We start from the raw sequence: 12922 nt of genomic DNA on the forward strand, positions 1-12922 counted from the left end.
ACAAAGAGGACATTATCCTATACCAGTGGTCAGCAAACTCATTAGTCAACAGAGCCAAATATCAACAGTACAACAATTGAAATTTCTTTTGAGAGCCAAATTTTTTAAACTTAAACTATATAGGTAGGTACATTGTTAAGAACTTAGTTAGGGTACTCCTAAGGCAGTGATGGCGAACCTTTTGAGCTTGGTGTGTCAGCATTTTGAAAAACCCTAACTTAACTCTGGTGCCGTGTCACATATAGAAATTTTTTGATATTTGCAACCATAGTAAAACAAAGATTTATATTTTTGATATTTATTTGATATATTTAAATGCCATTTAACAAAGAAAAATCAACCAAAAAAATGAGTTCGCCTGTCACCTCTGACACACATGTCATATGTTCGCCATCACTGTCCTAAGGCTTAGGAAGAGCTACACTCAAGGGGCCAAAGAGCTGCATGTGGCTCGCGAGCCGCAGTTTGCCGACCACAGTTCTATACAATAAAAGGCTAATATGCAAATCAACCGAACAGCTGAACAACCAGTTGCTATGATGCACACTGACCACCACCAGGGGGCAGGCACTCAACGCAGGAGCTGCCCCCTGATGATCAGTGCGCTCCCACAGGGGGAGCGCCACTCAGCCAGAAGCCCTGAGCCGGGCTCATGGCTGGTGAGTGCGGTAGTGGCAGGAGCCTCTCTGCCTCCATGGCAGCACTAAGGATGTTGGACATCTTCCGAGGGCTCCCAGACTGTGAGAGGGCACAGGCCGGGCTGAGTGACGCCCCCACCCTGAGTGCACAAATTTTGTGCAACAGGCCTCTAGTATATTAATAAAAGTTTCAATATAGCTAAAGGATATAACAATTATACACATTTACATACCTGATGATAAACTGTCAAAATATATGAAGCAGAAACTGACAGAATTGAAGGGAGAAATAGACATTAATAGTTGAAGAATTCAATACTTTGCTCACAATAATGGATAGAAAGACCAGACAGAAAATAAGGAAATAGAAGACTTAACACAATAAACCAACTTGATCTGACAGGCATATATAGAACACTGTGACCAACAACAATAGCATACACTTTCTTCTCAAGTGCACAGGGGACATTTTCAGGAGTACATCATATTCTAGGCCATAAATTAAGTCTTAATAGGTTTTATTTTTATTTCTTTAATGATAGCATTTTTTATTATTTTTTAATACTAAGTCTTTATTGTTGAGAGTATTACAGATGTCCCTCTTTTTTCCCTCTAGTCCCTCCCCCCACCCAGTTCCCACCCCACCCCAGGCCTTCACCACCCTATTGTCTGTGTCCATAGGTAATGTATACATGCATATAAGATATGTGGTTAATCTCTTCCCGCTCCCCCTCCCCCTTCCCTCTCAGAGTCGTCAGTCTGTGCCATGTTTCTGTGCCTCTGATTCTATTTTATTCAGTATATTTTGTTCATTAGATTTCTTGTTCATTTATTTTGATTTTTAGACTCAATTGATAGATATATATTTATTGCCATTTTATTGTTCATCTTCTCCTCCCCCTCCTCCTCCTTCTTCCTCTTCCTCTTCTTAAAGAATACCCTTCAACATTTCATGTAATACTAGTTTGGTGGTGATGAACTCATTTATTTTTTTCTTGTCTGTGAAGCTCTTTATCTGACCTTCAATTCTAAATAATAGCTTTGCTGGGTAGAGTAATCTTGGTTGTAGGTCCTTGCTATTCATCACTTTGAATGGAGAAAGGACAGTTTTTTCAACAAATGGGAAAACTGGATTTCCACATGCAAAAGAATGAAGTTGGACTCTTCTTAACAGCATATATAAAAATTAATTCAAAATGAATCAAGAATTTAAATGTAAGACCTAAAACAATAAAACTCTTAGAAGAAAACGTAGAACAAAGCTTCATGACATTGGATTTGGCAGTGATTTCTTGAATATGACACCAAAGGTGCAGGTAAGAAAAGAAAAAATAGACCAATTGAACTTCATTAAAATTTTAAAATTTTTTGCATTAAAAGACAGAGTAAAAAGACAGCCCAGAGAATGAGAAAAAATATTTGGAAGTCTATATCTGATAAGTCATTAGCATCCAGAATATATGGAGAACATTTAAAACTCAACAACAAAAAAACAACCTAATTCAAAAATTGGCAAAGTATACATTTCTTCAAAGAAAAATATACAGATGTCCAATAAGTATATGAAAAGATGCTCAACCTCACTAATCATTAGGGAAATGCACATCAGAATACAATGAGATATCACTTTACACCGATTATGATTACTATCTATGATAATATGCAAATCGACCGCACAGCCAAACAGCGGAACAGCTGTCCAGACGACCACGCTATGACACCCACTGGCACCAGGCCAGCCAAGGTGGGTGCAATGCGATTAGTCAGGGGTCCGGCCATTGCCCCATGATCGCCCCAAAGAGGGAGGCCCAGGCCACTGACCAGTGGGCTGTAGTGGGTGGACAGGGCCTCACTCTGCGAGGGCGATCCATCACGGAGCCCCGGCCGGGGGGGCAGGGCCTACCTCTTTGGGGCGATGGATCGCAGACTCCCAAGATCCATCGCCCCAAAGAGGGAGGCCCAGGCTACCCAGCAGCGGTGCTGCAGCAGGTGGGTGGGGCCTCCCTCTGTGGGGCAGTTGATCACGGGGCTCCCGGATTGTGAGAGGGTACAGGCCAGGCTGAGGGACACCACCCCCCACACCCGTGCACAAATTTCGTGTACTGGGCCTCTAGTTATTAAGAAAAGAAAATAAGTGGTGCGCTTGCACCCTGACGGGGGGCGCCGTCACCCTTCAGCTCCTCGCTCCCTCGCTGAGCTGTTGGAAGGGGCCCAAGTGGGCGCTTGAAGGTGTCAAGGTAGAGGACCACCTTGACCTCATTGTCTCAAAGCCACAGGGAAAATGTTGGAAAATTCACCGTTGACATTGCCAGAAAGAGCGATTTATGGCTTTGTTCTTTTCTTAAGCTTCCAATTTGGCTTCATCCTGTATCTTGTGTGGACTTTTGTTCCTAAATTTTGGCTTAATGCTTTAATGTTGACTTATTGGCCTCAAAAGTATTGGGCAGTTGCATTGCCTGTCTACCTCCTCATTACTATAGTAATCAGGTATGTACTCTTATTTGGAGTAAACATGATGAGGTACCTCGCTACTCACCTCCATTCATATAGTCACATATAACTATGCTAAAAATCAGCAGCAAAAGAAATACCAGGAAGAGGCCATGCTAACATTAAGAGATATTCCGAGGAGAAACCAACATGGCGTCATAGGTAATCACCTATACTTGCTGCCTCTCACAACCACATCGAAATTACAACTAAAGGGCAAAACAACTACCACCCAGAACCACAGGAAAGCTGGCTGAGTGGAAGTTCCACAACTAGAGAGGTGAAGAAAGGTCATTGAGACTAGTAAGAGGTGTGGAGGCGCAGAAAGTACTGGCACCTGGATGTGCTGTTCTTTAAACCGGGAGGAAGATACAAGCTCCCACTTGCTCTGAACTTCAGTTCCGGGTGAGACTCTGGGGGACCCAGACACATATGGGTAGAAACTGGACTGTCTGGCATCAGGACAGGAACGCGAAGGCGGCTTACTCTTAGAGGTGCTCCCAGCGAGCATTGTTCCTGCACGGGTACTCAGGACGTGGAGAACCAGGGACTTCTCCAGTTCAGGGCAGCCATTGCTGTTTGCTCTGCCCTGGTGATTCCCAGAGACCCCGCTCCACCCAATTTACAACCCCACCCAAGCTGTGCGCATCAGCTTTTGCATATGAATGGCCTGTCCTTTCACCTAAAACAAATGGCAGCAGGCTCTTGTATCTCTAAGGAGGTGCTATTATTTTTTAATACTAAGTCTTTATTGTTGAGAGGGGGACATTTGTAATGTAAAATGTATACTTTGCCAATTTTTTAATGAGGTTTTTTTTTGTTGTTGAGTTTTAAATGTTCTCCATATATTCTGGATGCTAATGCCTTATCAGATATAGACTTCCAAATATTTTTTCTCATTCTCTGGGCTGTCTTTTTACTTTGTCTTTTAATGCAAAAAATTTTAAAATTTTAATTCCAAAAAAGGGCCACTACCTGGCAGCAGCAGCGGCCTTGCTTCACAGCTGGGCCTCGTCTGGGCACTTCCAAACCCATACAAAGAGGAGGAATCTGCAGATATCTCTGTAGCTCTTGCTGGGTGGCCCCAGACAGTGGCTGACCTTGCACCTCCTTGGAGATCCAAGAGCCAGTGTACCGAGTGGTCAGAGTGAGACCATAATGGATTACAACTCTTCTCATCCATAAGAGACACACTCAAGGGGCAGACTCAGTGAGCACCAAAGCCCTACTGAAGCAAGTCCTGCCCCATAAGGATGTCTCCTGCGCAATAGATCTTACAGTGTAGACACAGCTGGTCATCACAGCCAATTGGCCTGGAGGTCAAATCCTCCCAGTGATACCAACAGCAATCAAGGATTAACTACAACAAGACTGTGCAAACAGCCCACAAAGGGGTGCACCAAGAGTATCCACCTCAGGTGACTGGGGAGGCTGAGCCATTGGGTCCTATAGGACACCAACCATACAAGGCCACTCTATCAACTCAAGGAGACTTAGCAGCTACCCAGTACATAGAAACAAACACAGGGAAGCAGCCAAAATACGGAGACAAAGAAACAAGTCACAAATGAAAGAAATGGATGAAAGCAGAATACTGGATATAGAGTTCAAAACCACAGTTATAAGGTTACTCAAGAATCTTCTAGAAACCTCCGAGAAATTTAGTGAGACCCTCAAGGATATGAAAAAGGACCAATCAGAAATTAAGCATACTCTGACAGAAATAAAGAATAATATACAGGGAGAAAACCAAGATGGCGGCATAGGTAAACACCAGAAATTGCTGCCTCACACGACCACTTGAAAAATACAACTAAAAGACAAAACGGACATCATCCAGAACCACAGGAAGGCTGGCTGAGTGGAAATTCTACAACTAGAAGGAAAGAGAAAAGCACACTGAGACTCAGAGAGGTGAGGAAGTAAAGTGCAGAGGTACGGAAGCACACATGGAAAGGGCTGGCAGCTGAGGACAGGGTTGTCTTTTTCAATCGGGAGGGAGTCTCAAGCTCCCGACTGCTCTGACCTCCAGTTCCAGGTGAGTCTCTGGGGACCCAGACTCATACGGGAAGAAACTGGACTGTCTGGCATCGGTTGGAACTCGAGGGCAGCTTTCTCTCAGAGGTGCTTGCAGTGATTACTGGTACACTGAGACTCGGGGCCTTTTAGGGTAGGACTGAGGATCAGCCATAGCTGTTTGCTCCACCCTGTTGATTCCCTGAGACCCTGCCCCACCCAAGCTGTGTGCAGAGGCTTTTGCATATGAAAGGCCTGGCCCTTTGCAATCTGAAAATTACTTAACAAACTGCAGCTGGGTCAGAGAGACCCAGAACTTCCAAAAGAAGGCCCAGGGCCCCACAGCAGCTTGCATTGCTTCACAGCTGGGCCTCATCTGGGCACCTCCAAACCCCAAACAAAGAAGAGGAATCTGCAGATCTCTCCATCACTCGTGCTGGGTAGCCTCAGGCAGAGGCTAAATTAGCACCTCCTTAGAGATCCAAGAGCCAGTGTACCCAGTGGTCAGAGTGGGACCATCCAGATTACAACTCCTCAGATCCATAAGGGACACACTCAGGGGGCAGACTCAGTGAGCACCAAAGCCCCACTGAAGCAAGTCTTGCCCCACAAGGGTGTCTCCAGCACAGAAGTTCTCCCACTGTAGACACAGCTGATTCTCACAGCCAATTGGCCTGGAGGTCAATTCCTCCCAGTGATACCTAAAACAATCAAGACTTAACTACAACAAGACTGTGCACAAAGCCCACAAAGGGGTTCACCAAGAGTGTCCACCTCAGTTAATTGGGGAGGCTGAGCCACTGGGCCCTATCGGACACCTAGTACAGAAAGCCACTCTGTCAACACAGGGAAGCAGCCAAACTGCAGAGACAAAGAAACAGGTCACAAATGACAGAAATGGAGGAAAGCAAACTACTGGATATAGAGTTCAAAACCACACTTATAAGATTTTTCAAGAATTTTCTAGAAACTGCCGATAAACTTAATGAGACCTACAAGAAATCTAATGAGACCCTCGAAGTTGTGATAAAGGACCAACTAGAAATTAAGCATACACTGACTGAAATAAAGAATATTATACAGAGTTCCAACAGCAGACTAGAGGATCCCAAGAATCAAATCAAAGATTTTAAATACGAAGAAGCAAAAAACACCCAAACGGAAAAACAAAAAGAAAAAAGAATCCAAAAATGTGAAGATAGTGTAAGGAGCCTCTGGGACAACTTCAAGCATACCAACATCTGAATTATGAGGGTGCCAGAAGAAGAGAGAGAGCAAGATATTGAAAACCTATTTGAAGAAATAATGACAGGAAACTTCCCCTACCTGGTGAAAGACATAGACTTACAAGTCTAGGAAGCGCAGAGAACCCCAAACAAAAGGAATCCAAAGAGGACCACACCAAGACACATCATAATTAAAATGCCAAGAGCAAAAGACAAAGAGAGAATCTTAAGAGCAGCAAGAGAAAAACAGTTAGTTACCTACAAGGGAGTACCCATATGACTGTCAGCTGATTTCTCAACAGAAACTATGCAGGCCAGAGGGAGTGGCAAGAAATATACAAAGTGATGAATAGCAAGAACCTACAACCAAGATTACTCTACCCAGCAAAGCTATCATTCAAAATTGAAGGTCAGATAAAGAGCTTCACAGACAAGAAAAAAATAAATGAGTTCATCACCACCAAACCAGTATTATATGAAATGCTGAAGGGTATTCTCTAAGAAGAGGAAGAAAAAGGTAAAGATAAAAATTATGAACAAAGTGACAAATACATATCTATCAACAAGTGAATCTAAAAATTAAGTGAATAAAAAATCTGAAGAACAGAATAAACTGGTGAATATAATAAAATCAGAGGCATAGAAAGGGAGTCGACTGACAGTTCTCGGTGGGGGGATGAGGGTGTAGGGGGTGCGGGAAGAGATTGGACAAAAATCTTACACCTATTCATGAGGACAATGGCGGGGGGGGGGTGTAAGGGCATGGGACAGGGTGGGAACCAGGTGGAGGGGAGCTATGGGGGAGAAAAAGAGGAACAGCTGTAATAATCTGAACATTAAAGATTTTTTTTTAAAAAAGAGAGATATTCCTATTAGCGAAGTAAATCAGATGTTCTTTCTGACTGCCAGAGAACCTTACACCAAAAACTGAATTGCATATACAGTACCATCAAACATTTATTACAAGTTTTGGCATAATAATTTTGAACATAATTATCTCTCTTGTTAATACCCAGTATGAAATATTTTTGAAAAATGTAAGTTGAACTTCTCTTAGATTAAGCTTCATTAATATTATAACAGTTCTCAAATATTAGTTACTAGTGGACAGAATACTTATCAAATATTTTTAGAAAAAGAAAAGAAAAGTTTAGTGAGGATGTAGAGAAATTGGAACCTTTACATGCTGTTGGTGGTAGTATAAAATGGTACAACCAATGTGGAAAACAGTATGGCAGCTCCTCAAAAAATTAAAAATAGAATTGCCATATGATCCAGCAATTTCACTTCTGAGTATACAATATATGGAACCAAAAGTATTGAAAGCAGGGTCTCAAGAGATATTTGTACACCCATATTTATAGCAGCATTATTGACAATATCTAAAACCTGAGTGTCCATTGACTAATGAATAAATAAACAAAATGTTGTAAATATATACAAGACATAGTGTTCATACTTTAAAAGGGTTGGGAATTCTGCCCTAGCCGGTTTGGCTCAGTGGATAGAGTGTCAGCCTGTGGACCAAAGGGTCCCAGGTTCAATTCTGGTCAAGGACACGTACCTCGGTTGCAGGCTTCTCTCCAACCCGGGTCTTGGTTGGGGCTCATGCAGGAGGCAACCAATTGATGTGTTTCTCTCACATCAATATTTCTCTCTGTCTTTCCCTCTCTCTTCCACTCTCTCTAAAAATCAATGGAAAAATATCCTCGGGTGCGGATTAAAAAAATGAATATAAAAAGGTTGGAAATTCTTCTGTATTCTACAACAGGGTGACCCTTGAAGACATGCAAAGTGAAATAAGTCACAAAAGACAAATACATTATGACTTCACGTATTTGAGGTACTTAGAGTAGTCAGAATTATTAGCTCAGAAAGTATAGGCCTTGGCTAAGTTGGTTAGAGCATTGTCCTGATAAGCCAAAGTTGCGGGTTTGATCCTGGTCAAGGCACATGCAAGAATCAACCAATGAATACATAAATAAATGGAACAACAATTCAATGTGTTTCTCTCTGTCTACCTTTCCCAGCACCGCCCTCCCCCTTTCCCTTCCTCCTTCTAAAAAATCAATTAAAAATAAAAAAGAAAGTATAATGGTGGCTGCCAGGGGGATCGGGGTTATTGTTTAATGGCTGTAGAGTTTTAGTTTTACAAGATGAACATTGTTATGGGAATGGATGGTGGTGATGGTTACACAATGTAAATGTATTTAATACCACTGACCTGTACACTTAAAAATGATTATGATGGTGCCCGGCCGGTATGGCTCAGTGTTTGAATTTGACCTATGAACCAAGAGGTCATGGTTCGATTCCCAGTCAGGGCACATGCCAGGATTTCGGGCTCAATTCGCAGTGGGGGATATGTGGGAGGCAGCCGATCAATGATTCTCTCTCATCATTGATGTTTCTTCCCTTCCTCTCTGAAATCAGTAAAAAAATATTTTTAAATGGTTATGATAGTAAATTTCTGTTTTGTGTATTCTTCCCCAATAAAAAATTAAAAGAGAAAGAGAAGAGAAGAAAGATTTGTACTTACTGCTTTACTATGATACTAGGCAATCCCATAGAGGAAATTTAGATGACCAGGACTTTGGCTAATTGCATTGAAACCTAAAGTAAGATTGTATTTCTCAGTCCCATCAAGTAATAAGCAAGATTTAAAAACAAAATACCTAACCTTTCCCAACTTAAACTGATAAGAAATTATATTTTCTATCCTTTTTCCTACACTTCCCAATTTCTTAGAGTTGGCCTATATTACCTTTGGAGTTCAGTTGCCTGTTTGCTGTAATTTATTGGGCACCTGCAATTTACTTGGCACTACCTGTGGGGCTCATGATTTTTCACATTTGTCATAAATAAGAGGAGGGAACAAGGAACCAAAATAAAAATGAGTGATCAGGTGCGACTGGGTGTTTAATACTTCTGCTACTTAGAATAGTCGTATCATTGGTCTGAATGATGTAGAATAATGCATTGATATTAATCTCAGGTTATAATGATGAAGAACCAGCAATTCAAGGTTGCCTATGGTTCTATTATTCTTTTCTTACCCCTTTCTCCATGTTTATTGACATGATTGTAATAAACCTTTTTCCCTTGTCAGGTACTGTGGAGTAAGCTTTTTAAAATGAGGACTCAATTCTTGACACAGCTTGACTCCTGTGGGTTGCTGATATTCTGCCCTATAAAATTCAAGTAATTTGGATCCTAAAAGAAAATGTTTAAAATTATGTAGTTAAAATTACTACTAGTAGTTTGGGGAGTGAAGAAGGAAAAGGTTGCTATTTATGAATTGACATTTTTTATACAGAGTATTTTAGTTTGTAAGAGAATAAAGTTCAATGATGGAATCAGATACCCGAAGAAAATAAATTGACCCACAAGACATGGCACGGGTGTCCTTTCACGCACAACGGTATAACGCCAGCATACAGAAATTGTCCTTGGTGCCTTTCTTTAATAAAGGAAATCTGCTATCTAATCAAAAAGGAGGAAGGATATACTAATTCTCACTTACTAGTACTTACATAATGAAATACACTTTAGAAATGGAGATGTGCCCTGGCTGGTTTGGCTCAGTGGATAAAGTGTTGGCCTTCAGACTGAAGGGTCCTGGGTTCGATTCCAGTGAAGGGCACATGCCCAGGTCATGGGCTCAATCTCCAGTAGGGGTGTGCAGGGGGCAGCCAATCAGTTATTCTCTCTCATCATTGATGTTTCTATCTCTCTCACCCTCTCCCTTCCTCTCTGAAATTAATAAAAAATCATTTTTAAAAAGCAGTTGGATTTCAGCGGGGCCTTGGATTTGGATAAACTGAGGGAGATGGGAAGACATGTATGAGAATAGGGAGATTGTGTGGAGGCACAAAATTGAAAATAAGTAGACTTTGCATATCAGTAGAGATCCTGACTTGAATAGAAAGCATTAGTGGAAAAATAGGAGAAAATAAAGTCACAAAAATAAAAGAAGACCAGAAAATTATGTATTTTACATTCCTTTAAAATCTTTGGTAATGATTTTTTGGGGGTATTTTATTTGTTTCATTGAGATATTGTAGACATAAAACATGTAAGTTTATTGTGAAATGATTACCACAGTAAGTTAGTTAAACCTCCAATCTGAAGCATAATTACTATTTGTGTGTGTGTGTGTGTGGTAATAACATTTAAAAATTTCTTTTAACAACTTTCAAGCATATAATACAGTATTACTAATTTTAGATACCATGCTGTACATTAGATCCCCAAACTTATTCATCATATAGCTGGAAGTTGGTGCCCTTTGATCATCTACCTGTTTTCCCAACCCCAAGCCCCTGTCTTTGGGAATGATTTTAAACCTCTCCTACTCAGATTCAAGAAATTCTTCCTATTGATTTCATTTCATTTCGTTTTGTTTTTAATTTATCTTTATTGTTGAAAGTATTGCAGATGGCCCCTTTTTATCCCCCCTTAACACCCTCCACCCTTCTCTAGCTCCCTCCAAAGCCCCTCCCTGCACTATTGTCTTCCCCTTGATTTTAAATTCTCATTGCTGCCTTTTCCCCCCTTTCTTTTTAAAATTTTTATTTAATTTAGTTTTTTTTTTTTAAATATATTTTATTGATTTTTTACAGAGAGGAAGGGAGAGAGATAGAGAGCCAGAAACATCGATGAGAGAGAAACATCGTTCAGCTGCCTCCTGCACATCTCCCACTGGGGATGTGCCCACAACCCAGGTACATGCCCTTGACCGGAATCGAACCTGGGACCCTTGAGTCCGCAGGCCGACACTCCATCCACTGAGCCAAACCGGCTTCGGCTTAATTTAGTTTTTAAAAGATTTTAAATTGATTTTTAGAGAGAAGGAGGGAGAGAGAGAGAAAAATCTCCATGCGAGAGTGGACATCAATTGACTGCTTCCTGCACATCTCCTACTGGGGATTGAGCCTGAAACTTGGGCAAGTGCCCTGACTGGGAATCGAACCAGCAACCTTTCAGTGTATGGGATGACACCCAAACAACTGAACCACACCAGCCATGGCTATTTTTAATTTTTTTCAATTACCGTTTACATTCAGTATTATTTTGTATTAGTTTCAGGTGTATAGTATAGTGGTTAGACAATTACATACTTCACAATGTGTTCCTTCTGGTATTTCCAGTACCTACCTGACACGATGCAGTTATTATAATACTAGAGGCCCTGCTCACAAAATTCATGTGTGGGTACGGTCCCTAGGCCTGGCCTGCGATCAGGGCCATCTTCCCCAGCTGCCCACAGCTGGCCCCACCACCCACCCCCAGTTCCCCATTCGCCATTGGTTGATCAGTGCCTAGCAGCCAGAAGAAGTGGCCAAGAGGTTAGCTGTACCACCCGCTCGCCGCCCCCACTGCAGGTGGCCATCAGGTGATCGGAGCCTGGCAGCTGGGGAAAGGGACCAAGAGATGGTCAGTGCACCTCATAGTGACTGATCCAGCGGTCGTTCTAGTCCAGCCGTGGGCAAACTACGGCCTGCGGGCCGGATCTGGCCCGTTTGAAATGAATAAAACTAAAAAAAAAAAAGACCATACCCTTTTATGTAATGATGTTTACTTTGAATTTATATTAGTTCACACAAACATTCCATCCATGCTTTTGATCCAGCCCTCCAGTCCAGTTTAAGAACCCATTGTGGCCCTCGAGTCAAAAAGTTTGCCCACCCCTGTTCTAGTCGTTCTGCCGTTAGAGTCAATTTGCATATTATCCTTTTATTATATAGGATAGAGGCCAGGTGCACAGGTGGGGGCTGGCTGGCCTGCCCTGAAGAGGGCCCCAGATGGGGGTGGGGGAGTCTCCACTGAGGGGTAGGGCCGCCTGGGGCAAGAGGCCCTGGGGTTTGCAGGCTGGCCCTGCCCCTAATCAGGGTGGGGGTCCCTGCTGGGGGTGGGGCCAGCCTGGGCAAGGGCCCATGGGTGGTTTGCAGGCTGGCCACACCCCCGGCTTTGTCAGGAAGGATGTCCAGTCTATCTGGTCTAATTAGTATATTACCCTTTTATTAGTATAGATTATGTACTATATTTCCTATGCTGTATTTTACATCCCTGATGACTGTTTTGTAACTATTTTTTTAAATAGATTTCTTTATTGATTTCAGAGAGGAAGGGAGAAGGAGAGAGATAGAAACATCAATGATGAGAGAGAATCATTGATTGGCTGCCTCCTGCACACCCCACACTGGGGATGGAGCCTGCAACCCAGGCATGTGCCCTTGGCCAGAATCGAACCTGGGCCCCTTCAGTCACAGGCCGATGCTCTATCCACTGAGCCAAGCCAGCTAGAGCTGTTTTGTAACTGTTAATTTGTACTTCTTGACCCCTTCAACTTTATTTGAATACCCAGCCCTGCAATCCACCTCCCCTTTGGCAGCCATCAGTCTGTTCTCTGTAGCAAGTCTATTTCTGTTTTGTTTGTTGTATAGTGTTGTTTAGATTCCACTATAAGTGAAATCATATGGTATTTGTCTTTTTCTAACTGATATTTCACTCACCATAATACCCTCTATGTCTATCATGCTCTCACAAATG

At 42.2% G+C, this 12922-nt stretch overlaps 1 protein-coding gene and 1 pseudogene across 7 annotated transcripts in view; both read left to right on the forward strand.

Moving 5' to 3' along the window:
- Positions 1–12922, forward strand: part of LOC308514616 (cyclic AMP-dependent transcription factor ATF-7) — a 111155-nt gene that overhangs the window by 59199 nt on the left and 39034 nt on the right. The window lies entirely within an intron of this gene.
- LOC308514617 (phosphatidylinositol N-acetylglucosaminyltransferase subunit P-like) lies at positions 2920–7301 on the forward strand (annotated as a pseudogene). The gene is made up of 2 exons: positions 2920–3257; positions 7234–7301. The product of its transcript is annotated as a phosphatidylinositol N-acetylglucosaminyltransferase subunit P-like (transcript).

This window comes from Myotis nattereri, assembly GCF_964212035.1.
Source record: "Myotis nattereri genome assembly, chromosome: 2".
In the NCBI taxonomy this organism is placed as follows: Eukaryota; Metazoa; Chordata; class Mammalia; order Chiroptera; family Vespertilionidae; genus Myotis; species Myotis nattereri.